At 38.9% G+C, this 25169-nt stretch overlaps 1 protein-coding gene across 9 annotated transcripts in view; it reads right to left on the bottom strand.

Annotated features, from left to right (window-relative positions):
* The window catches only part of LOC137238458 (sodium-coupled monocarboxylate transporter 1), a 243016-nt gene that overhangs the window by 168244 nt on the left and 49603 nt on the right, over positions 1–25169 (bottom strand). For 4 of the 9 annotated variants that reach the window (XM_067763479.1, XM_067763476.1, XM_067763480.1 and 1 more), the window contains exon 2: positions 24292–24543. The exons of 3 other annotated variants lie outside the window; for them this stretch is intronic. The gene's annotated coding sequence lies outside the window, so the exon portion shown is untranslated. The remainder of the gene's footprint in view (positions 1–24291; positions 24544–25169) is intronic. 2 more of the 9 variants (XM_067763478.1, XM_067763481.1) reach the window with 1 other exon arrangement.

Raw genomic sequence — 25169 nt, 5'->3', positions numbered from 1 at the left:
TACATACTCAACTGAGAGCTTTGGAGACAAAATAAAGGAAAATTACCATGTAGCAAAATGAACCAAGGGTAACTCTGGAATGTGTTTATATGGCATGGGTATCAAACGGAAGGTATTAAAGAGTATTTTAGAAAGGAGTGGGCCATAGTTCTATAGGTGGACGCCTTTTCGAGATATCGCCATAAAGGTGGACAAGGGGTGACTCTAGAATGTGTTTGTACGATGTGGGAGCCACGCCTATTTTGCAATTTTCTTTAATTTTTGTATTTTGTTGCACCATATCATTACTGGAGTTGAATGTTGAAATTATTTACTTATATACTGTAAAGATATAAAATTTTTTGTTAAAATTTTACTTAAAAATTTTTTTTTAAAGTGCGCGTGTTCGTCATTTCTCCATTGTCCAACATTTTACTAGTTTTCTATTCTGCGTCATAAGGTCAATCCATCTACCAAGTTTCATCGCTTTATCCGTCTTTGGTAATGAATTATCGCACTTTTTCGATTTTTCGAAATTGTCGATATCGAAAAAGTGGGCGTGGTTATAGTCCGATTTCTTTCATTTTAAATAGCGATCTGAGATGAGCGCCCAGGAACATACATACCAAATTTCATCAAGATAACTCAAAATTTACTCAAGTAATCGTGTTTACGGGCGGACGGACGGACAGACGGACGGACATGGCTAAATGAATTTCTTTTTTCGCCCAGATCATTTTGATATATAGAACTCTATATCTATTTCGATTAGTTTATGCAGTTACGGATTACCGTTATGCGAACAAAATTAATATACCCTGTGAGCTCTGCTCAGCTGAGTATAATAAACGCTCATAGACAATTGCACATAGCACAATAAAACATTTGGCAGCATGGCACTGTGGTACTGCAACAAAACTTGCGTCTCTTCCCTCGTCTAACATTTTCTTGATTTTTTTCTGCAAAAATTAAGTAAATATGCGTTATTTGCAAACGTTTATAATATTTACACAAAAAAACTTACATTCCTTTTGTTGATATTTCACTTTTTAATTAGTGATGGTCAGGGCCGGACTTACTTAAAACGCCGCCCTGTGCACTGAGGAAAATGCCGCCTTTTTTCTGAATTCTACACGAATAATTAAAAAAAATCCATAACGATACTATGTAGAGTCGAAATAGAAAGGTTTTCATTTGTTCACCATCCAATTATGAGAGAATAATTACATAACGTTTTATACTATGTAAATTAATGTATAAAGTTGACAAGTTTATTCAATATTAATGCTCAAGAAAGGTAAGAAGTGATGAATCCTTTTTAATTTCATATAGTTCTAATTATAAAAAAACGCCACAAATAAAATAATGCATCCATAATTTGACTTACAATATTCAAACATGTAGTAGCAAATTAAAAGTAAAGATAATTGCTAACTTATTATGGGATGTGATACATCTTATGAAACGCAAACACGTCTGACTTTTTAATGCAATTTTTTTAATGCAAAAGTTTGTAGAATTTTCCAACAGTGTGTCGATGTAGTAAAGGAATTGTAAAGTGCTTGGACTGTATTAAAGAAAGAAACTGCTTCAGGCATACTTTCTACCGCATACACCCCAACCAAATTCGTTGAATGACCTGCAAAAGGAGCGTGTTCTGCTAGATGTTGTTGTTGTAGCGATAAGGACACTCCCCGAAGGCCTTGGGGAGTGTAATCGAGTTGATGGTCCTTTGCTGGATGCAGATCCGAAACGTTCCGGTACCAAGCCCGACTACCTCGGGAACAATTTACGCTATATCGCCCGCCCACCCCCTAGATCCATGAGGAGCTCGGGGTCGCCAGAGCCTCGGCTGTTAATGAAATAGGATTCGCCACGGATAGGTGAGGTTGACAATTGGGTTTGGAGAAGCTATGTATTGCGCTGGCAACCTGAAAGGGCTGCCCTAAGCAAACCCATTGAATCCGGTATTTTATTCGCCTCTTTCGACAGGCATACCTACCGTGGGTATATTATAACCCCCTAACCCGCTGCTAGATCATTGATTTCTTTATTCCTGCCTGTAAACCTGAATAAATTCCTGATACATTTCTTACGTTTTTGTATGACTGACTTCGAAAATCTGCAATATTAAGATCCAGAAACTCGAGAACTGATATTACAGCAACAAATCTTCAGCTTTGTGTCCTGTGTTTTCAATAAACATCAGAAATCTTTCAACAGGCGATACATCTCTTTTTGCAAAGTTGATCAACATGCGATGCGCCAGGTGTAGAATCCACTTTTGCTATTTCCATGCCATGAAGTGGTCTTAGCCAATCTTGTTTCAGTGAGGTGCTCAACATTATGGAACCGTTGCTTTGTCCACAATGGATAACTTGGCTGACTGATACGTTGTCATAAAAAATAGACTTTACATACTTAGCAATACAGGAGTCTACCTTTTTCACTCAGCTTCCGATTGTGCATTATTTATTGATTTATTTCTAATAATAGAAGTAAGTAAATATAATTATAAGAGTATCAAATTTCAAAACAAAAGTTTACTTACATTTTGTTTTCTTCCTTCGCCTGTAAAATATAAGTGAACAATTTGGGTTTCCCCGCTATAAACTGCTCACTCGATATAGAAAAAGTTTAAACAAAAACCATAACCGTTTTTTGAAATATTAATTTTTAAGGAAAAAGTCATAATTTTTACTTAATACTAAAAAAATTATTTTTTTTTTTAACTATATGCAATTGTTTATAAATTTATATAAAATTAAAAGCAATAGCCAACATTTCGAAGTAAAAAGCATGAGAATCGGTTAATTTTTGACAAAGTTATTGACAGTTGAAGAAATGTGTGAATAAAATATCGATTGCATTTTATCGAATTCAATTGCCGATAAATCCGAAACAAGTTTTTTTGGAGCAAAAAACAAAAAAAAAAAACAAACACGTGTTTCATTATTTTGACCAAAGAACAACATATTAAAATTTCATGGAAATCAAAAATCATGCCCTACGCAAAAGTGAAAATAAATCAGACGTTTTTGTGAATAGAAAAGGCATCAATTGTTTTTAATATTCTATCGATTCTTTCTTGTCAGATCGTATTATGTTCTGAGTAAAGCGTACTTTTTAACTCGATCTGAAAGATTCATTAATCTTGATATAATCTTTTCATTGCGGTGGCGTGTTAACGGTCGTAAAAACCTGGGTCTAATATTTATTGAATATTGCGCTTGAACGAAGGCAGTTAGCACTGGGAGGCATCAGCCAACAACAAACAAGAAATGCATAAAATACATTAAATGGCCAATGCTTTTGCTGTCCGTTGATGCAGTCGCATCATCAGCCATGACAGCGGCGCCGGACACGACGACTGTAAAGTCATCTATATACATATGGAGCTGATTGGCTGTCAATTCTATCAGATTCTTGTTTAGTTGTATAGCTAAATAATCAAAAACGAAGAGAAATTCCTCTATGAATAATTTACTAATGACCTTGAGGTTTTGAAAATTTTATTGTTTATTTATTTATTTAACAAATTAAAAACTGCAAAGTTTATATGCTTGGCATCCATTACAAAGAATCTGCGTCAGATTTCCAAGGCTACAAGAACATACATGAGTTTTAGAAAAGAGGGTCTTCCCACAGCAGGTATCGTCTGGTAAAGCTATGTATTTCTGTGGTCAAATACCGTACGGAATCAACAACTCAATATTGTAGGTCACAATAATTTGCAATTATTAAAAAAAAAAAATTGCGCAAATTGAAGAAGGTCGATTTAAAATTAGCCAGAGTTCAATTAGCATTAAACAAAGTTATCAATAATTATTAAACCAAAGAGAAACACAAAGTAATTTATCAAAATTACTCATCTCAACTCCGGCGTCTGTGACACGTGACCATATATTTTAATAATAGAAGCCATTGTCATCGTCTAAGACAGAAATTTGAAAATAATAATAATAATAATAATAATAATAATAATAATAATAATAATAATAATAATAAAAATAATAATAATAATGGTGGAGGCTGAGCTCAGGGCTCCACCGGGGTCACAAGGTGGCGGATCGTGAACGGCCTCTAGTAGGTTAGCTGCGAATAACCAATAAGCAGTCCCCGACCAAGAGCGACCATAGAGGAGGGCGTGGCGCAAAAGGCCACACATACCCAATGAAGCTCGGTGGCAGGGCGAGTGGGTGCCGCCCTAAAACTTCAATAAGCATCCTCAGGATCAAGCCCAGTAAGATCCTGACGCCGACAACTGGAAAATGTTAAGGAAAAGATTGCGATAGGCTGGCGTGGACGGTATTCTATCATCTTAGTAGCCGAGGGTGACACCTCGTCGAAACGGCTGGTGGGCTAATATCGTATTCGTCTCCGTCTCGTTAAAACCTTGGCAGGTCTCCAAGTACGTTGAAAGACACGTCACCATTAAGTTGGAGGTGCAGGCTCAGTTGAGATGACTCCTGACTTACGCCGGATTCTGGCTCTGAACACAGACTCTCATAAGGACCTGTGTCATCCCTCGCGTGGCCTCCCTGCACATGCAAAGATAACCACGGTAATGTAAAACGGCGACTGCACATCGGGCGGAGATAGCGGCTTGGAGCGGAGACCCAACTGAAAAGAGCTGAGCCAAACAATTGAAATGCGTACAAGTAACGATGTTAATGATAGCGGCGTAACCACTTTTCAAAGGAGCAGCAAGGTGCTCCGATCGCCGGTGTTAAAAGCCGCTACCAATGCGACAATAGCACCAGCAGAGAAACAAGGTGACGGGTCAGCAATGGCCAGGGACACCCCACGACGGACGCAAGGGGGGACAAAAGCTAGGGAAAAAGTAGGAAAGTAGATGCCACCCCATCTACCCCTCGACAGCAAGGTGACGGCAATGACGGTCGGGAAACCTCCGTATGCGGTGCAACACCAGGGAGGACAAGTCAAGTTGACCTCCTCGAGTATGCAAGAGTTGTGCTGTGCAGCATGCAGGCTGCTGCGGCCAAACAGAAAAATGTGTCGATGGACATAATAAAGAACGGCATGTCACAACTTGAAGGGACACTGAGTCGCATGCGCTCTTTATTAGAGGGTAAAAGCGCAGAGTACACCGAACCGAAAGTGGCTCGTGGGAACAAAAGAGCACGAACGAACTCTGGCTCGCAACCGGGGGCCTTAGAGGCCAAGAAAAAGTGCGATGAGGGTTCTGTGAAGACAATCTCGGTCGAGGCCTGGACGACCGTAAGGAACCGGAAAGCCAAACCACGCCCTCAGAAAGAACAAAGGACACCACCTGGGCAAGCCAATAAGGCAAAAAGAAAAGGCAAGCCCAGAAACAGACGGGCCGCAGCTTTCGTAGTTAGACCAGCCCAGGGAAAGAACTACGCCGAAGTCGTAGGAGCCATCAGGGGCGAGCTTCGGCCTGAAGATACAGGGACCGTCATACGCTCCGTCTGAAAAACCAAATCCTGAAGTGTACTTATCGAAACTGCACGTTGCGGCGATAAATCAGCGTTCATCCAAGCGATAGGAAGCGCTGTTGGAGAAGCGGGCGAAACCAAGCAGCTTACACGGCGAATGCGGATAGAGGTGCTGGGCATGGACTGTATGGCAACCGCCAAAGAAGTTGCCGAGGCTGTTAGAAAGGCTGCTGGCGGGGAAATGACGGGACAGGTCCGTGTGTCTATTTTCTCGGCAAACCAGCGTGAACAGAAGATGGCAGCCATTGAAGTGGACGAAGCTGTTGGCGTCCTTTTACTAGCCAATGTCAAGATCTGTATCGGCTGGCTGCAATGCAGGCTTAGACAGAGGGTAGACGTGCAGCGATGCTTCAGGTGTCTAGGCTACGGACACCAAAAAGCAGACTGCAAAGGCCCTGATAGAAGCAGTGCTTGCTGGAAGTGCGGACAGAGTGGCTACCAGGCCTCGGCCTGCACGGAAACTCCAAAGTGCTTTTTATGCCAATCAGGCGCGCAAGTGATCAGCTTCATTCAAGGCCACCTGAACTGAAGCAGATTAGCCGATAGTCTGCTGGACCAACTGGTTCTTGAAAACGGAGCCAGCTATGCCATCGTCAGCGAACCTTATAGAGTCAGGAGTGACTGGCACGTAGACTTAACAGGTACTGCTGCAATCTGGATCGTGGACGCTGGCACCCACGTACGAAGCCGTGTTGTCGGAAATGGCTACGTACGTATAACAGTGGCGCACACCACACTGGTGAGCTGATACCTGTCCCAAAATGGTCCAATTCAAGGGTTTAAAGATAAGCTAGAACTACTTGAACACGATTTGCGTGAGGAAACCGGTAACGTGGTGGTCGCTGGAGATTTCAATGCTAGGGCTGTTGAGTAGGGAATGCCCCAGACTGACTCCAGAGGAAGGCTAGTGCTAGAAATGGCTGCCCGTCTTGGATTGGTCATTCTGAATACCCGCACGACCCCGACATATCGGCGACCTGGCGTTGCCTGAACCACGCATGCAAGACCTCAATGCCACGAAAAGGGCCTAGGAGAGGTAAAAAACAAGTGCACTGGTGGAGTAGCGAAATCGCCGAACTACGCAGGGTATGCCACAGAATGCGAAGGCTGGCAACCCGCGCACGCAGCAGGCCTGACGCGCTTGAGCATGCGGAGGCATACAAAAGAGCAAAAAAGGTTCTCTGTGCCGCCATAAAGCAAAGCAAACTTAATAGCTGAAAAAGCTTTGCAAAGAAGTTGATCGTGATCCTTGGGGAGAAGGGTATAAAATAGTAATCGGGAAATTCCGCCCACCGAAGTAGATGCTCTGTTCCTAACTCGCACATGTAGAGAGGGTGACCACACCACCCACGAAGACCACGACGTGCAGCCGTTCAGTGAAGGTGAGCTAAAAGCGGCCCTACACAGAATAAAGCCCGGTAAAGCGCCAGGACCAGAGGGGATACCAGCTGAAGCAATAAGACTGGCTGCTAAGAGCAGTCCTGAGTTGCTGCTGCATATGTATAACAAATGCCTGGAAGCCAGGATCTTTCCAACAAGGTGGAAGACAGCGCACCTCGTGCTAATACCGAAGGGCAAGGGAGACCCGAACTCTCCGTCATCTTTTCGACCATTATGCATGCTCAACACGGCCGGGAAAATGATGGAAAGCCTCCTTAAACAACGGCTGATAGCAGTCATTGAAGATGGCGGAGGTCCGTCCCATCGGCAGCATGGGTTGCGGAAAGGTCACTCCACAATAGATAGATGCCATAGCCGAGGTTATAAATGCGGCAAGGAAAGCCGAAACCGCGTGCTACCAAGCTAGGGCGGCTATCTTACTGGTCACGCTGGACGTGAAAGCTGCCTTAAATTCCGTCAGGTGGGACGACATGCTCGATGCGCTGAAACACTCTTTCAAGGTACCTCCTTATCTACTAGCCATATTAAGGGACTACCTAAAAGATCGCTGGCTCACGTACGAAACAAATCAAGGTCAGAAAAAGGTGAGGATAACAGGCGAAGCAGCCCAGGGATCGGTGTTAGGTCCCGACCTCTGGAATGCTTCGTATGACAGCCTCCTTCGCTTGCACATGCCACAAAGTGCTTTTCTTGTCGCTTTCGCAGACGACGTGGCTGCCGTAATTACAGCACGGAACTGCGAGCTGGCGCAGCTTAAATTAAACCAAGTAATGCGCAGTGTAAATAGATGGATGTGTGACCATGGACTTCAGCTCACGACAGCGAAAACTGAGATCGTAATCCTCACGAATTCCCACCATTACGAATATGATGGTTAGAGAGCAAGAAGTATAAACGCGCAGCCGCACGAAATACCTTGGGATGAGGCTAGATAGTAAGCTAACCTTACTTTCAAGAAGCCTGCGAGAAAACTGCACAAACCATAGGGTACTTAAGCCGATTAATGGCAAACATAGGCGGGCCAAGGCCATGTATAAGAAGGCTGCTTGCTTCCTCTTCGGATTCTATACTCTTGCACGGTGCAGAAATTTGGGCGGATGCAATGAAATTCAAAAAGTACCGACCAGCTATTACTTCTGTCCAACGTAGAGGGGCGCTACGAATTGCCTCGGCTTACCGCACGGTATCCGCAGACACAGTTCTTGTTATTGCGGAAACCATACCGATACATCTTCTCGCTGAGGAGAGGAAATCAATTTACCACCTCCGAGGAGAATTATGGATAGATGTTGCTGCCGCTCAGGCGCGAAATGATTCTATCCGAAGTTGGCAACAGCAATGGAGCTGCAGTACCGCAGGCAAGAGGAGCAGGGAACTGATCCCCGAGCTGGAGCCATGGTTAGAACGGCCATATGGAGAGGTCGACTTCTACAGTTTTTAAGTAGCCACGGATACTTCCGAGAATACCTCCACAGGATGGGCAAGGTTGTAAATCCGAATTGCTTATACTGTGGGCTCATAGGCAACGTACGCCACACCTTTTTCGAATGCGATTACTTTGCACAGCAACGAAGAAGAGTGGAAGTAACACTAGGCGACCTTTCCCCGGGCAGTGTCATCCATAAAATGACCTGCGGAGATGGGACATGGTCAGCAGATATGCAAGGAAAATTCTCCTCGCTAAACGGCAAGATGGTTGCTTAGCCCAATAACGTGAGAGTAGCCAAAGAGCTCACGTAGCGCGCTTCCGTACCCGAAGTTATGCTAAACGCGGTCCCAGGTGCGGAAAATGCGCGGGCCGTGGGAGGTTAGGTTTTAGTGGCTAGCCCATGAAGAAAAAGAAAGGGAGTCCTACACTTGGAGAGGCTCGCTGCTGCAGAGAGTAGCACCGAGGCTTAACAACCCGGTTAGTGCATAAAGCATTTCCTCCTTCCACGTAACAAAACAAAAAAAAAAAATAATAATAATAACAATAATAAATCCAGCGGATTAATACCCTCCATCTATCTCTATAATTTTTGTTGCAACATCTAAAATTGGCTTCAGATCCACATGAATCAGCCGAATCTCTCCATTCACTGTATAACGTGCGCATGTACTAATATAACTATCGAAAATCCACAAGAAGGGCATCGTAAATATAAATGCGAAAATAACCCAGAATCAAACCAGTTACTTGTAAGCAACTCACTGGTAGTACGAAGATCATGTCGAACTAGTCAAATAATTGTTGTTTTTTTCATAACACCAACTCGTATATGTAGATGTGTATATGTTATGGCAAGACACTTCATACTTAGAACATAAGCTGGAGTCATTGGTGCCGTATGTCGTATCGCTGTATCCGTATGCCTAACGTAATCAGCTGTTTATCGTTACGACGGTAAACCAAAACCCAATTGGTTGGCTACGATACGGTTACGACTTTAGCGGCACCAATAATCGATTGCATTGATTCTCATAAGGTTGGTCGAATCAGCTGTTAAAAGGTTACCGATACGGTTACTGATAAAGCACCAATGTTTCCAGCTATAGTTCAGATCTGGCAGACATTACAATGCAAGTGAAAAAAAAATCCGCTAGGTGGCGCACGAATCGAGATATACAGAAAATTAATTTTAAAATGGAAATTTTGCGATCGTATATGATTATGCGATACAGAGACTTGAAACTTAGCACACAGTTTGCGATTCCGTGGCACTACAACTCGTCGAAAACAAAATGCCGCCAGGTGGCAGACGAATCAAGATAAACAAATATCCCTGAAAATCTCTGAAAAAACGCAGGGAATCTTGCGATCGATTTTTAAGTAACTTCCCGGTGAGCTAGAGACTAGAAACTTGGGCCGTGAGTCAGAACCCGGTGACAATGCAATATTTTATCAAAAAAATTACGCTAGATGGCGCATGGATCGAGATATTGAGAAAACTAATTTTAAATTGGGACTCTTGCAATCGATTTTTAACTAACTTCCTGGATATCTAGAGACTTGAAACCTGAAATATAATTTAAAACTCGGTGACAGTGCAATGTTTGATCAAAAAATTTGAGCTACGTAACACACAAGTCGAACTATTTAGAAGATTAGGCCATACCTTCATGGCTAGCCTCCTGAGTGTTGCAGGCGTTGTAGAATTCCACCTCGTTGAAGTAGCTGACAAACGAGGTGGAATTCTCTTGTTATGATGTGAGGCGGAATTCTGTGGTTTTCACCAGTGTTGTCAGCGAAAATTCCACTAATTCTCTTAAATCTTGCTATTTTGAACAAATAAATAAATAAAAGAATTTTCACTTGGGAATTACTTAAATTACTAATCAAAGTAGCTATTGCCTTTTTGTAGGCAGTACTGAAAAATTGAAAATAAAAAGACGATAAAAAAATTTTAAGGACTACCTTTATATAAATGGACCAAAATATAAAAGGCAATTTTTCATTTAATACAGACATAGTCTTGTTGAATTTTGACTAAAAAACTTTAACAATAGGTCTTGTAAAAGAATTTTGGGATTTAAAATTATAAAGGTAGAGCGCGTGTTTAAATTTTAAATAATCAATTAATTAATCCCAAGTACATGGTTTGCCTTAAATTGAATGATTGTGCTCCACCTTTATAGTTATAAATCCCAAAATTCTTTTACAAGAGCTATTATTAAAGTTTTTTAGTCAAAATGTCTGTATATAAGGAAAAATTGCTTTCTCTTTTTTGGTCCATTTATATAAAGGTAATTCTTAAAGTTTTTTTTATCATTTTTTTATATTTATTTTCTTATCAGCTTGTTATAGTAACAGATGTGTCCCCGATTTTATAGAAAAGTTATATCAGTATCTGTTGCATAGCAAACTGATGAGTGGGGGACGATACACTATCGACAATGAATCGATACAAAAAATAAATTAATGTAAGGCGCGATAACCTCCGAAGAGATCTTAGGCCGGGCTTCTCTTCCAATTTGCGTCGTGCTCCTTTTTAATTTTTCCTACAGATTGGCGGGACGGAACCTACTTGTTTTATGCCGACTCCGAACGGCATCTGCAAGGCAGATGAGTTTTCACTGAGAGCCAGAAATACACGCGGAGTGCGTGCCAAACACTGCCGAGGTGCGACCCCGCTTAGAAAAATTGTTCTTCTAATTGAAAAACATTGTTTCTAACATTTTAATATTGCTTTGCCCGGGTCGTGAACCCAGGATCTTGGGTGTGGTAGGCGGAGCACGCTACCATTACACCACTGGCGTAGAAATAGTGCACTGTGCACAAGTATGACATGCTGAAGGGAGTCGTCGTTTCACAGCTCTAAGAAAATAGTTTGCGTTAGTAGTGTGCAACGTAAACGCCCCCCATCATTCGATCAACAAGCAAACCAATAACATACATAAGTATTCAATGGATCAGAAACTAACTCTTGGCTTCAACGGACTATCCGAAGACACTAAATATTAAAATTTATGCTCGAGTGAGTTTCAACGGTAAAATACTAACAAAATGCGGCAGCTAACTGAGAAAATGCAATAAGAACGAGACTGGTTAATGTGCAAATTGTAACTTCCAATATATGTAAAGCAGTATAAGCGGAACAGCACAAGTACGTCTGAATGCTTTTGGTTGTGCAAATCTCACCTCCGGTAACGACACACAACTGACATTTGACTAGAGCGTGTGACGAGAAGATGTTGCGCAGAAGTTAGGGTGAATAACTAAGAAGTGGTTTAAGAAGTGGAAGCATTACAGACAGGCAATATCAAAGAATCTGCGTGATACAAGTCGTACATGCAACGTATTTTTGCATGTACATATGTATATGTGCAGGTAGTAGTTGCAATAGTAGAGTTTTCACCTGAAAAATTGAAGAAGAAGCTCGGTGGCTTATTGCTTGAATTGCCGTATGAAACTATTTGAGTGTTGTATGTGTTTAGTTTGGAGACAAGATGTGCATGAATGTCAGATGACTTTTGTTGTAGCATGGATGATAGCCAGGCATTGTTGTTGTAAGAAATATATGACGGAATTTCAATCAAGTAAATAGGAAATCTGCAATTTCCTGCTGGTTCCGCCGCAATGAAAGCATAATTGCCAGTACTGAAAGTTGGATTGGAGGATTCTGAGTACTTTAAAGGTTATTGCTATTATTGTAGTGTTAACAATAGTGGTTGTTATCAAGTCTCACTTACTGATAGGAAACCGCCAATATATATAAAAACCCATAATAATATGATTCTGTTCGCGGTACACCTCCGAAGATTACGGCCGAACGTCTCTTGTAATTTTGTGTGTGCTATCATTTATACAAATTAGCGTTCCTGCAAGCTATATGCCGACTAGGGATGACATCTTCAAGGCCAGAGAACTTTTAGTAAGCAGTTTTTCATGGCAGAAATACACCTCCATTGTTTTGCAATCCTCTATTGATGGGCAACTACGTTTCACAAAAATGTTCTGAAGCATTTTGATGCTAATTGTACCATCAGTTGGGCCTCCGTTTCTTTTAGAGATATGAAAAAAAAGAAGTACCTCCACCAGCTCAGTCTTTTGGATCTTTTTTTGGCTGCTAATGACTTCAACAACAAATAAATCGATTTCGGCAGTATTTGAAATTAAAATTTTGTATTGCATAGGTGCCGGTCTAGTGCTACTATTGACTGAGTCCTCCACCCATGGACAAATGTCGGTTGGAGTATTCAGAAGGAAAGTTACACGAAATATCTAATGGAAATCTGAACAAGCTTTATTCAACACGGATCATGGAAAGCCCAAAGGTTTCGTTGCCTAAGTTAACTCCCGAATTGGCAGTAGAAGAATGGCGAAACCGTCGCTTATTTGGGAAAAACAACTTACCGAAAACTTTTACACCTTCAATATTTTCAGCTATCGCAGTTATTTCTTATATGGGATAACTAACGGACGGTAATTTGCTACACAACGGCAAACGGATATCGCTCTTTGTAAAAACTCTGATCAACTGAATGAAATAAAAAGTAACTGCCAACTACACAATTTTTCTCAACTTTTTGCCGACATCGATGTGTCTAAAGTCATTTTGGAATCAAAAGCGAAACACTTTAGAATAAGTAAAAAGATATATGAGGGGATTGACATAGCAAAGTCGATAAATTAAAAAAAAATAGGATAGTTGCCTATAGCAAGTTTCGAGCCTTCGCTCTCTATATGAGGTTTGGTGCTCCATTGTGCTCAATCGCACCAAAAAAGCTACTTGGGACTATTAAATTAATTCCATAAATATTCTGATAAACAAAATTACCTCTTCCGTCTTACGAATTGGCCCATATGTCGTAAGGTAAAAGCAGAAAACTATCGACCGACTCTGAACTTTAAATGAAACTTTCTGAACCACAATTCAAATATAATTTTCAATTTCAATTTTTAATTGTAATTTTCTGAACTAAAAATAGAAATTCTGAACTTCAATTTTAATTTTAGGAACTACACTTGCAACTTGCTGAACTAAACTAAAAAAGATGTAGAAATTCCGACAAGTATCAGAGTATCGATATGAGTTAGGAAGAAGTTCTAAGCACTTAATAATTGTCATAATTTAAGATGTTTATGTATATAAATTAGATTTTTTGCTATAATGTTAGTAGTTCTATTATAATTAAATCAGTTATATTTGTTGCATTTGACGTATTGTAACCTGAATTTATTTTCTTATATACGCTACATTCAATTTGAACGCGGTTATATGTAGATCGATCTTAAAAAATTCCGCCACTCAACTTCCTGAGACTAAAACCAATATGAGCGCTCACATTCGCAAATATTTTTTGAATGATTACTGAGATACTTATTAGAAACTTAGCAGACTTAAAAACTAATTAGTATGAATGGCACGTGAATGTATCGGCCGCCGTGGTGTGATGGTAGCATGCTCCACCTACCACACCAAAGGTCCTGGGTTCACGACCCGGGCAAAGCAACATCAAAATTTTGGAAACAAGCTTTTTCGCCCCTCGTCAGTGTTTGGCAAGAATTCGGAGTGTATTTCTACATACATATGGCTAATAAAAGTAGTTATAAGAAATGTAGAATAATTTTAAAATTCTCTTTGCTTCGTTTCATTTTGAAATTACCAAAAACCTTTTTGAACTCCACGTGTCTATCAGTCTTACATAAAAAGCTATATCTCAGAAAGAACTCCTGACGATATTCCAGACGCAAAATCAGGAATATTTCTTGCCTTCCACACTGTCAGTCTTAATTTATATGACTTATGGTAAAATGAATCCAACTTATAGTATGTGTAAGGCCAAATATGTATGTAGGTAGATTTGCATGTAAAAATATTACAGCATGCGGTTAACTGCCTGCCTGCACGTGAGCCAAGTTCTTTTGTATTGTGATGGGACCGGTTCATCATGGTCAGTATTTATCGATTGTTCACAACTTTTCTTATTTTCAATAAAATTTTTCAGCCTCGCACGCTGTTTTCGGTCATTCCCTCGTTCTTTATTTATTGTTGCTCTTTACGCTATCTACCTTCCGTTGATTGGTTTCTGGCACAAGTTATTTTTAGCCACTTTCAGCAACATTTCCCCTCGTTATGCGTTGCAAGATGCCGTGCCATCTGCTTTTAAATTTCTTTTAGATGCCCATTCTTCAGTATGCAATTCCGATTTATTCATTCTTGTACACTTTGTGCAATTCGCAAGTTCCACATTGCTTGCAGTTTTATAGTGTTAAAGGCTTTTGAAAAGCATTCGTCCTTGAGAAACGTGTACAATTTCTTCAGACCCAATAAAAAAACATATGAATAGGCATACAAACATTGTATCTTGCTGAAAACAATGGCCACTTGAGTTGTAGAAGCTTAATTCTGTGATTGTAGCAATAACAGCTTAAGTCGACATAAAGAAATTAAGGTATTGCGGCTTTTTCCTAAGTAGAGAGTATTTATCACGCCATGACAAACAGGTTATAAGATATATTCAAGCTGAATCTGAATATGTCGCGTGTTGCCTATGTCAACTTGAGCTTTTATTGCTGACCACCAAAGCACTATCGCTACAATATACATACATACAAGTTATTGTTGAGATGGTAAAATTTACTAATTCACGTTTATTCAACGAACCAGTTCTCATCCTCTAATTTTAGCTGCGGATGGATTTATTTATGTGCCATTTCTTGCAAAAAGTCTTGCGTATGAAACTGCATACATTGCACAGTGGGCTGGAACTTAAGCAAAGTGAAATTTGTTATGCTATTGTTTTGTGAATTTCAATACAAAATTTCAAGACTAAACATGACGGTCGATTAGGTACAGTTTGTTAGCACTTTTATATAACCATCAATAGCTTACAAAGTTTGGTACGTGTTTGTATTTCCAGCGCTGGCCACGCATATGTTAGGTAAGGTTGATATGTACGGTCAATACAGCCATCGAGATCTGGCAACTCTGCCGTCCATAGTAGCTGCAGCCTTGACCTCGTGAGCGGAGGATACGAACACATTCCTTGTTTTGTGGATGCTGGTTGGCACTGTTGTACTTCAAAGGTACAAAAAAAGTGTAGTAGCTGCTAACGAAAACTCCGGAAAAATTTAATTGTAAAATTACGAAAAAATACCCTTATTTATTTTCAAACGAGCACTTAATTATATCTCTCTTTAAAATCCATATGTTAAGTCTATGCTAATGCAGTCGACCACGGTTTTAAACTGTTTTTCGTGGAGAACGGGTAGAAAAACTGAGCACCCGTGTTTGTATTCTTAATGCTGGCATAACTACGCGTCCTCAGATACCCCAATTGAAGACTTTTGTACAATTCTCGGTAGGACCCATATAGGTGCACTTACATTTTCATACTAAATTCGTTCAATAAAATTTACCATCACAGCAATCCATATCTGATATTCCGCTCCTTTTTTTGTTTCCCTGCGTCGCTTTCGACGACAAAAACCCCGGTAATTTTGACACTTCGTTCAGTGCCAAACACATGTTCAATGCAGGTTCCACTGTGTTCCACGCTAGCTTGACGCTGACCGAATTGTCAAACGGCAGGTGTATTAGAAAGAGAAAGGAATTGTATCCTTCTCACACATATTCTACTTGTAAACCTGTACCAGGGTTGAGTCATTTTGAAATGAAACAAATCAAAATAAAAAAAAAAAAAAATTTTCATCATTTTAAATTTTCTAATTGATGAATAAAAAGTTATTTTTTATTCAAGCATTTCTTGAATAATGAATAACATTTTCTCGTTATTCAAAATATTCTGATTGATGATAACCGCTCATATTTATTTTTGCAAAATTTGAATAAAGAGTTGAGTTATTATTCCTTATATACAAAATATGGAATAACAATATAATTTTAGTTTTTATTCAGTTATCCAAAAATAAAAAAATAAACCATTGAGATGCCCTGAAAATATACCCATATGCGTAACCAGTTCGGGTGTAGTTCTGAAGCTACTTAGGGTAATATTGAGATAATTTTGGGGAGTCTTCGTGGGGTTTTTTGGGGGCGGTTGGGGGGTAATTTCTGGGACACCCTGCGGATCCTCCCGGGGCCTATTGGGTTCCATTCCAGGGGCTCCCTCGCGATCCTTCTAGGGTTTTGGGGTCATTTCGGGATAACTTTTGACCTCGAGGGAGTCTTTTGGAGGTCATTTTGGCATGTTTTAGGGGAGTACCACGAGGTCCTCCCGGGGTCATTCCGTGATCTTTTTGGGACTCCCTCGGGGTCATTTGGGGGTCATTCGTAGGTCATTTTGGGATGGTGTTGGGGACTCCCTCGGGGTCATTTCGGGATGGTTTTGGGGACTCCCTCGGGGTCATTTCGGGATCAGTTTGGAACCCTTCCGGGATCCTGGAATCCACACGAAATTAATGTGGACCCCTTTTATTTGCAGTAATTTTATATATACATACAAACATATGTATATAAATTTTTCTTGAAATGATAAAAATAAAAAACTGCGAACTAAATAGCAACAGTGGTAGCGATCTTACACAATAAAGTACTAAAATACAATAAAGTGCGTAAAAACGTCTGTAATTACAAAGATAGGTAGATTTTCATTTATTTATATATATTTTTGAGAACGATTGTACATATGAGATATAGATATATGGGGAAAATGTATGTAAACAAATATACATGAGTTGGTATAGCTGCCCATTTTCCGCAATCCTCAACTTCGAAAAAGTCCCTAAAGCGGTGCTCCACTCTTTCAACCAAATAATCGACAGCATCAATGCAAAAGGTTGTTCCGACGTTTGTACGAATGACCCCGAAATGACCCCGAGGGAGTCCCCAAAACCATCCCGAAATGACCTACGAATGACCCCGAAATGACCCCGAGGGAGTCCCCAAAATCATCCCGAAATGACCCCGAGGGAGTCCCCAAAACCATCCCGGAATGACCCCGAAATGACCAAGAGGGAGTCCCCAAGACTATCCCGAAATGACCTACGAATGACCCCCAAATGACCCCGAGGGAGTTCCCAAAATCATCCCGGAAAGACCCCGAAATGACCCCGAGGGAGTCCCCAAAACCATCCCGAAATGACCTACGAGTGACCCCGAAATGACCCCGAGGGAGTCCCCAAAACCATCCCGAAATGACCTACGAATGACCCCCAAATCACCTCGAGGGAGTCCCCAAAACCATCCCGAAATGATCCCGAGGGAGTCCCCAAAACCATCCCGGAATGACCCCGAAATGACTCCGAGGGAGTCCCCAAAATCATCCCGGAATTACCCCGAAATGACCTCGAGGGAGTCCCCAAAACCATCCCGAAATGACCCCGAGGAAGTCCCCAAAATCATACCGGAATGACCCCCAAATGACCCTGAGGGAGTCCCAAAAAGATCACGGAATGACCCCGGGAGGACCCCGTGGTACTCCCCTAAACCATGCCAAAATGACCTCCAAAAGACTCCCTCGAGGTCAAAATTCATCCCGAAAGGACCCCAAAACCCTAGAAGGATCGCGAGGGAGCCCCTGGAATGGACCCCAATAGGCCCAGGGAGGATCCGCAGGGTGTCTCAGAAATTACCCCCCAACCGCCTCCAAAAAACCCCACGAATACTCGCCAATTTCATCTCAATATTACCCTAAGAAGCTTCAGAGCTACACACGAACTGGTTACGCATATGGGTATATTTTCAGGGCAACTCGATGTTTTATTTTTTTATTTTTGGATAACTGAATAAAAACTAAAATTTTATTGTTATTCCATATTTTGTAAATAAGGAATAATAACTCAACTCTTTATTCAAATTTTGCAAAAATAAGAATGAGCGGTTATCATCAATCAGCATATTTTGAATAACGAGAAAATGTTATTCATTATTCAAGAAATGCTTGAATAAAAAATAACATGTTATTCATCACTCAATCTTTCTTGGATAATGAATAAAAATTTATTTTTTATTTTTTCGTCAATGGTTATTCAAATTTGTTGATAACGCCTATCCCTGACCTGTACCGTGCCTCATGAGCCTTAAATCTTCTTTCTTAAGAGATATGAGCCACTTTGTGCGTGTAACGTCGAAAGCCACCCAGATATTATAGAACCGTAACTTTTTTTTAACGGCGAACACGAATATAGTAGTAGCATTTCTTATCAAATTTCGTCCATTCAATTTTTTTCTTTTTCTTCTTTAATTTCTTTGAATTTTGTAACTGGGACTGTCCCAACCAATCTCAGAAACGTTTTGGTAAAACTTCGAAAATTTTACGAAAATATCTAACTTTTTATTGGGAGTTTTCTGAATTTTTTTATTAAGGCACTTTTTTAGCCCAATCAATTTTAGTCTCACAAAGTACAAGTTATATATATCTCAAAATTCCAGCCTTTCCCTCGATAGGAGCCTGGCAAAGGGACTTACTATTCCTTTTGGAAGGGTTTTTTTGGAAACAAAGACAACAACTCATTCGGGAGTAGACGAGTTAACTGGTTCACAGGTGGATCGAAGTTGAATTGGGAAGTTGGTGGGAGTTTTTTGTGAAAATCTTCAACTGAGCCGAAAGATTAAGCTGCCCGATAATCTAAATGGGGGTTTCAAATGGAAGTTAACGAATTTTACGTATATTTGGGTAACCAAGCAGCTTTTGAAGCTCTGAATTCAATTATGGTGCGATTAAAGGTGATTTGGAATTGCCTGCCAATTGAGCCAAAGTAGTTTATGATTAGTATAATTAGGGTCATATGCAACTGTAAGGGGATTTCTTAGCCTGTATGGATACAACCTACGATTAGGAAATTCAGAGCTCAGTTGGACACCTGTGCTCTGCCCCTCAATGGATGGCATCGAAACAGCCTAGCAACGCTAGGCAGTGAGATCCTGCTGGAAGGAAGTAGATAGGAGGCGTTCGGTCTAAATTATTGGTTTTACTTGGGCTAATTTATCAATGGTGATTGTGGTTTTGATGCATCGCTTTGTAATGGGAGTCCACGCGATACGTCTTGGTATACTAGATATTATTCTTGCTGCAAGTGCATAGGGTATGATCACGTTAACTTATCCAGTCACTTTATACTTGACTGTCAAGCTCCAACTGTTTCCAATACATAAATTATGTATATATCTATATGTTTGATTTTTCTCATTTTAAATATCAATTCGAGATGCCTCCTTCCAAAAAGTAACCTCCTTCCAGCCGGACAATCGTATGTATGAGTGGGAGTTGGAGTGGATCCGGCTATCTTGGAAATGATATTTTTTTCACTGCTTTTTTAAACATGCTAAACTACAAAATTATATTTGTTTACTTTGCCTTAGTACTAAAAATGGCTTTTGGTCATATTTCGGAGTCACCAGCCCACTGTGTGTTGCATATACAAATGTTTGTGTGCGTGTTTGTGTTGCATGTGCGTGGAATGAATGCTTGCATGTTTATGGATGTGTGTTGTGGCTATTTATAAACATTGGCAAAATGATTCTATGCACTATGTTGATAAAAAGAACTTACATGCAATTTATGCGTTATTTACAATTATTGTGCAATACAAATTGACTTATAGAAAATCACATTTTTTTGCACACAACGCTTGGCAATGGGTGATCAGGTAGGGATTGTTTCGGGACTATCATCGAATCATATCGGGACTACTTTTTGATTGTGTTCGGGATCAGTTCGAAAATGGGCTAAGAATCATTTCGGAACTATTTCGGACCGTTTTTGGAGTGTCTATCTAGAAAATTTCAGTTTTGTTTTTGTAATTTCGAGATTGTTTTCAGCATTAATCGAGATTCTTCTCAGTTCAATTCAGGTCTGATTAGCCCTGGAGCAGAGGCGTAGCCAGTAAATTCCCTGGTGGGGGGCGGGGGTTAAAAAAAAAAATTAATTTTTTTCAGTTAAATAAATAAAAAAAAAATGTTGTCTTTAGCTTTAACATTAAAGTACGCGTATTTAGAATATGATATGAAAAAGGTGACATTAGCTTTAACATTAAAGTACGCGTATTTAGAATATGATATGAAAAAGGTGACATTAAAACCTCAAGCGCATGCGTCGGTTTTTCTTTGCCATTTCATCTAAAACTTCATCAACGGTAACAATTTGATCACGGTGGATACTTAGTGATGCACAGCCATTCAATCGATTTTCACTCATCGTGTTTCTCAAATAGTTTTTAATCGGCCTAAGAGTTGAAAAAGATATCTCGATCGTTGCCGTTGTTACTGGAAGCACACACAAGATTTTCAACAACAGGTGAACATTAGGAAAAGCCACAGAATCGTATATCTGTAAAATTAATCATAGATAAATTGATAAAAAGAACCGAAGTACCTCCTTCAGGAATAAGTAGAATTCATGCTTTTTGAGCCTATGCCTGAGATCTAACGTATACGTATATAAAATTCAAAAGAAAGAAACTGATCGAACAGAAAAAAATTTAATTTAAAATAGTCATATCTACACGGAAAAAACACTAATGTGTTTTTTGCATTTTAAAATGTGAAAAACACATTATTTTTTCATATATCAAATAATTTCAATTTTACATTTTTGAAATGTGTTTTTGATATGAAAAAAAAATGTAGATATTACATTATAATAATGTGTTTTCCACATGGAAAATAATGTCAAATTTGCATTATATTTCAAAATAGGAAATGTGTACTTCGAAAAAATGCTGTAAATTTAACATTATTTAAATGTAGAGAATAAAATCAAAGCACGAGAATTAATATCGTTTAGTTCGACAAACAAACAGAACCGTAAGTAATGTTTTTATGTAGCTTGTCGCCGTGACGTAAGGGCAGAAGAATTATGCAAATATTCAGACGCATGGAGTTTTCATATTTGTCTTTTCATTCCGATGAATGTAATCGCGGTTGAGGCAAACGAGCAAACGCCTAATTGATTATATTCACGCATGCAACAAGTTCGTTGATTTTAAACAAATGTCGATTATGTTCGTTTAAGAAAGTTGGATCATTGAACACGATCATGTTGCCGAATGTAATCGAACGTTGTTGTGTTCGATTTTTGCTGTTCTCTGATATGTATGTAGATGGTCGTTAGGCAAATTTACAAGGAAATTTCTTTATGAAATTATAGTAAAAGTTAACATGTACATTTGTATATTTAATAAATTGCAGAATTATTATGAAACAGAATATGATTAAAATATAAGTGTTAACTTCGTACATACATCTGCTTGCATATTAAAAATATAATATCACCAACAAAGTAAATACGTAGCAGAATTATAAAGAAATTTATTAACATAGACATAAAAACATAAAATATTTGAATTGTAACGACCTAAAAAATCAAATGATCCTAAGGCAAGGGGGGAGGGGTGGGGTTTAAACCCCCATAAGCCTCCCCGTCGCTACGCCCCTGCTCAGGAATATTTGAGGATTGTTTTGCTTCCGTTATCCTGTTCCGAATATTCAACATTGTTTTTTTGCCAATTTGTGTCAGATATCCGGTAACTCTTATTACTACAACTATATTCAAAAGTGAATTTTTTTTAATCAAGGAGGAAACGGGGCAGATGTAACTGTACCAAATCCACTGGTTTTAGTGGTACTTAGCATTTTTCTATGCAAGCCTTCATTGTTGAGTATTGACCAAAGTTTGAACTTGGACGACCTTGAAATATTTTACTTTAATATGGGTATCGCACGAAAGGAGCTGTTTGCACTGTAAATGGAGGATGTCTTTCGTTTGTATACAACGAAATGGCGATATCGCCCGATATATGTCGCGACTGCAACATTTTAAAATACAAATAAGCCAGAAGGTGTTTAGAATGTTTTTTCTTTGATTGTCGTATCAATAGATGTATTCTCAAACGGTGAGATAGCTTCAGTAAGTTTAGTGGGAAAATTTTACAGTGTATGGTATGGAAATGAGCTCCAGACAATTTATGAAATTTATAATGTCGCGACCGTAACTGTTTTTTGGACCATTTCTGGGAATTACTAATTACAACTTCTAAATTGTAATTTATCTCTCTATATTTCTGTTTCTGTTTTTTATACTCAGTTGAGCAGAGCTCACAGAGTATATTAACTTTGATTGGATAACGGTTGGTTGTACAGGTATAAAGGAATCGAGATAGATATAGACTTCCATATATCAAAATCATCAGTATCAAAAAAAAATTTGATTGAGCCATGTCCGTCCGTCCGTCCGTCTGCCCGTTAACACGATAACTTGAGTAAATTTTGAGGCATCTTGATGAAATTTGGTATGTAGCTTCCTGGGCACTCATCTCAGATCGCTATTTAAAATGGACGATATCGGACAATAACCACGCCCACTTTTTCGATATCGAAAATTTCGAAAAATCGAAAAAGTGCGATAATTCATTACCAAATACGGATTAGGCGATGAAACTTGGTACGTGAGTTGAACTTATGACGCAGAATAGAAAACTAGTAAAATTTTGGACAATGGGCGTGGCACCGCCCACTTTTAAAAGATGGTAATTTAGAAGTTTTGCAAGCTGTAATTTGGCAGTCGTTGAAGATATCATGATGAAATTTGGCAGGAACGTTACTCTTATTACTATATGTCTGCTTAATAAAAATTTGCAAAATCGGAGAACGACCACGCCCACTTTAAAAAAATTTTTTTAAAATTCAAATTTTAAAAGAAAAGTAAATATCTTTACAGTATATAAGTAAATTATGTCAACATAATGATATGTTGCAACAAAATACAAAAATAAAAGAAAATTTCAAAATGGGCGTGGCTCCGCCCTTTTTCATTTAATTTGTCTGGGATACTTTTAATGCCATAAGTCGAACAAAAATTTACCAATGCTTGTGAAATTTGGTAGAGGCTTAGATTCTAGGACGATAACTGTTTTCTGTGAAAAAGGGCGAAATCGGTTGAAGCCACGCCCAGTTTTTATACACAGTCGACCGTCTGTTCTACTGTTCGGCCGTTAACACGATAACTTGAGCAAAAATCGATATATCTTTACTAAACTCAGTTCACGTACTTATCTGAACCCACTTTGTATTGGTGTAAAAAATGGCCGAAATCCGACTATGACCACGCCCAATTTTTCAAAATCGAAAATTACGAAAAATGAAAAAAATGCCATAATTATATACCAAATACGAAAAAAAGGATGAAACATAGTAATTGTATTGGTCTATTGACGCAAAATATAACTTTAGAAAAAAACTTGGTAAAATGGGTGTGACACCTACCATATTAAGTAGAAGAAAATGAAAAAGTTTTGCAGGGCGAAATCAAAAGCCCTTGGAATCTTGGAAGGAATACTGTTCGTGGTATTACATATATAAATAAATTAGCGGTACCCGACAGATGACGTTCTGGATCACCCTGGTCCACATTTTGGTCGATATTTCGAAAACGCCTTCACATATACAACTAAGGGCCACTCCATTTTAAAACCCTCATTAATACCTTTAATTTTATACCCATATCGTACAAACACATTCTAGAGTCAGGCCTGGTCCATCTTTATGGCGATATCCCTAAATGGCGTCCATCTAGAGAACTATGGCCCACTTCCTCTTAAAAACTCTTTAATACCTTCCATTTGATACAAATGTCCTACAAACACATTCCAGGGTTACCCTAGGTTCTTTTTACAACATGGTGATTTTCCCTTACTTTGTCTCCACAGCTCTCAACTGAGTATGTAATGTTCGGTTACACCCGAACTTAGCCTTCCTTACTTGTTTTTTTTTTTTTGAAAATGGAATAAGTTCACTTTTTGAGCTTTTAATATTCTCATTTTGTTAAATGGAATATATAGTTGTATGTACTCAAATTAGCTCAGAAATTAGTTTTTCACTTAGGCCACTCCAAAAAAAAAGTCTCATGTTTGGCATATACATATGCGTTTCTATTTATTTTTAAAAGTATGTACATACATATATATGCATTATAGTAGGTAATCAATTGAAATAAATTTTAATGTAAGTTACTTAGCTGATCACTTGCCAACTACTAACTTTGCACTTACCTTGGTTCGTTGCAGTTTTATTATCCAAAGAAAGGCAGCCAAGGGAAATAAAACGTCGATTGAATGATGGCAGCACTACCAGTTATGGTGTGAATGCAAATCAATTACTGTTATTTTTTTTAATTTTCAAATTTTTGCTTATCACGAATTTTGTACTCTTTAGCTTGTGAATTTTTCCGCTTTTTCATTACATTGAGTTTTTTGCAAATTTTTTTTTTTCATGCGAAACTTTTAAATTTTGCTAAATCACTGCTACAATCAACGGAGTTTTTCGATTAATGAATTTAAATATGATTGAGGAGGAATTTTTTTTTTATAAATATAATATCGAATAATTTATTTAATAATTTGGGAAAATTTAAACAACGTGACATCAGGACGGATAAGGCGACAGCTGTTTCGATTATACCTTGTAAATCTCTTCAAAGCCTTTTCTCCCGGGAGTGGGATTCGAACCCGCACTCCTACGATAGTTGAAATGGTTACAAACGCATTCAGATACGTCATGCCTTAGTTGTTCTAAAGTTTTTCCCAATTGGCTTCTTTTTGCATATTTTAATCTTTTACACATTGCATACATCGTATGCAATTATGTGTTAAAGCTATGCTTGGTACGGCGGTTTTCAAAGAAACTTTGGTTTTGTTGCTGTTTTTGTTCTATTTATAGAACTACAACGAATTAACCAATTTTGTCTGTTTGTATGATTTAATAATCGGGGATTGCCCGTATTGCTTTTTTTAATCGAATATGTTTTGCTACATATATATATTTTTTTACGAGGTAATATTTAATGAGCTGGTATAAATCAATAAACCTAATGTTTTAAAGTGTGTCGCATACGTCTGTTGATTAATAAAAAAATTGTATACTATACATA

This window comes from Eurosta solidaginis, chromosome 1 (genome assembly GCF_040869045.1).
Source record: "Eurosta solidaginis isolate ZX-2024a chromosome 1, ASM4086904v1, whole genome shotgun sequence".
Taxonomy (NCBI): Eukaryota; Metazoa; Arthropoda; class Insecta; order Diptera; family Tephritidae; genus Eurosta; species Eurosta solidaginis.
Note: the sequence above shows the minus strand (reverse complement) of the source record. Positions and strands in the feature narration are given on the sequence as shown.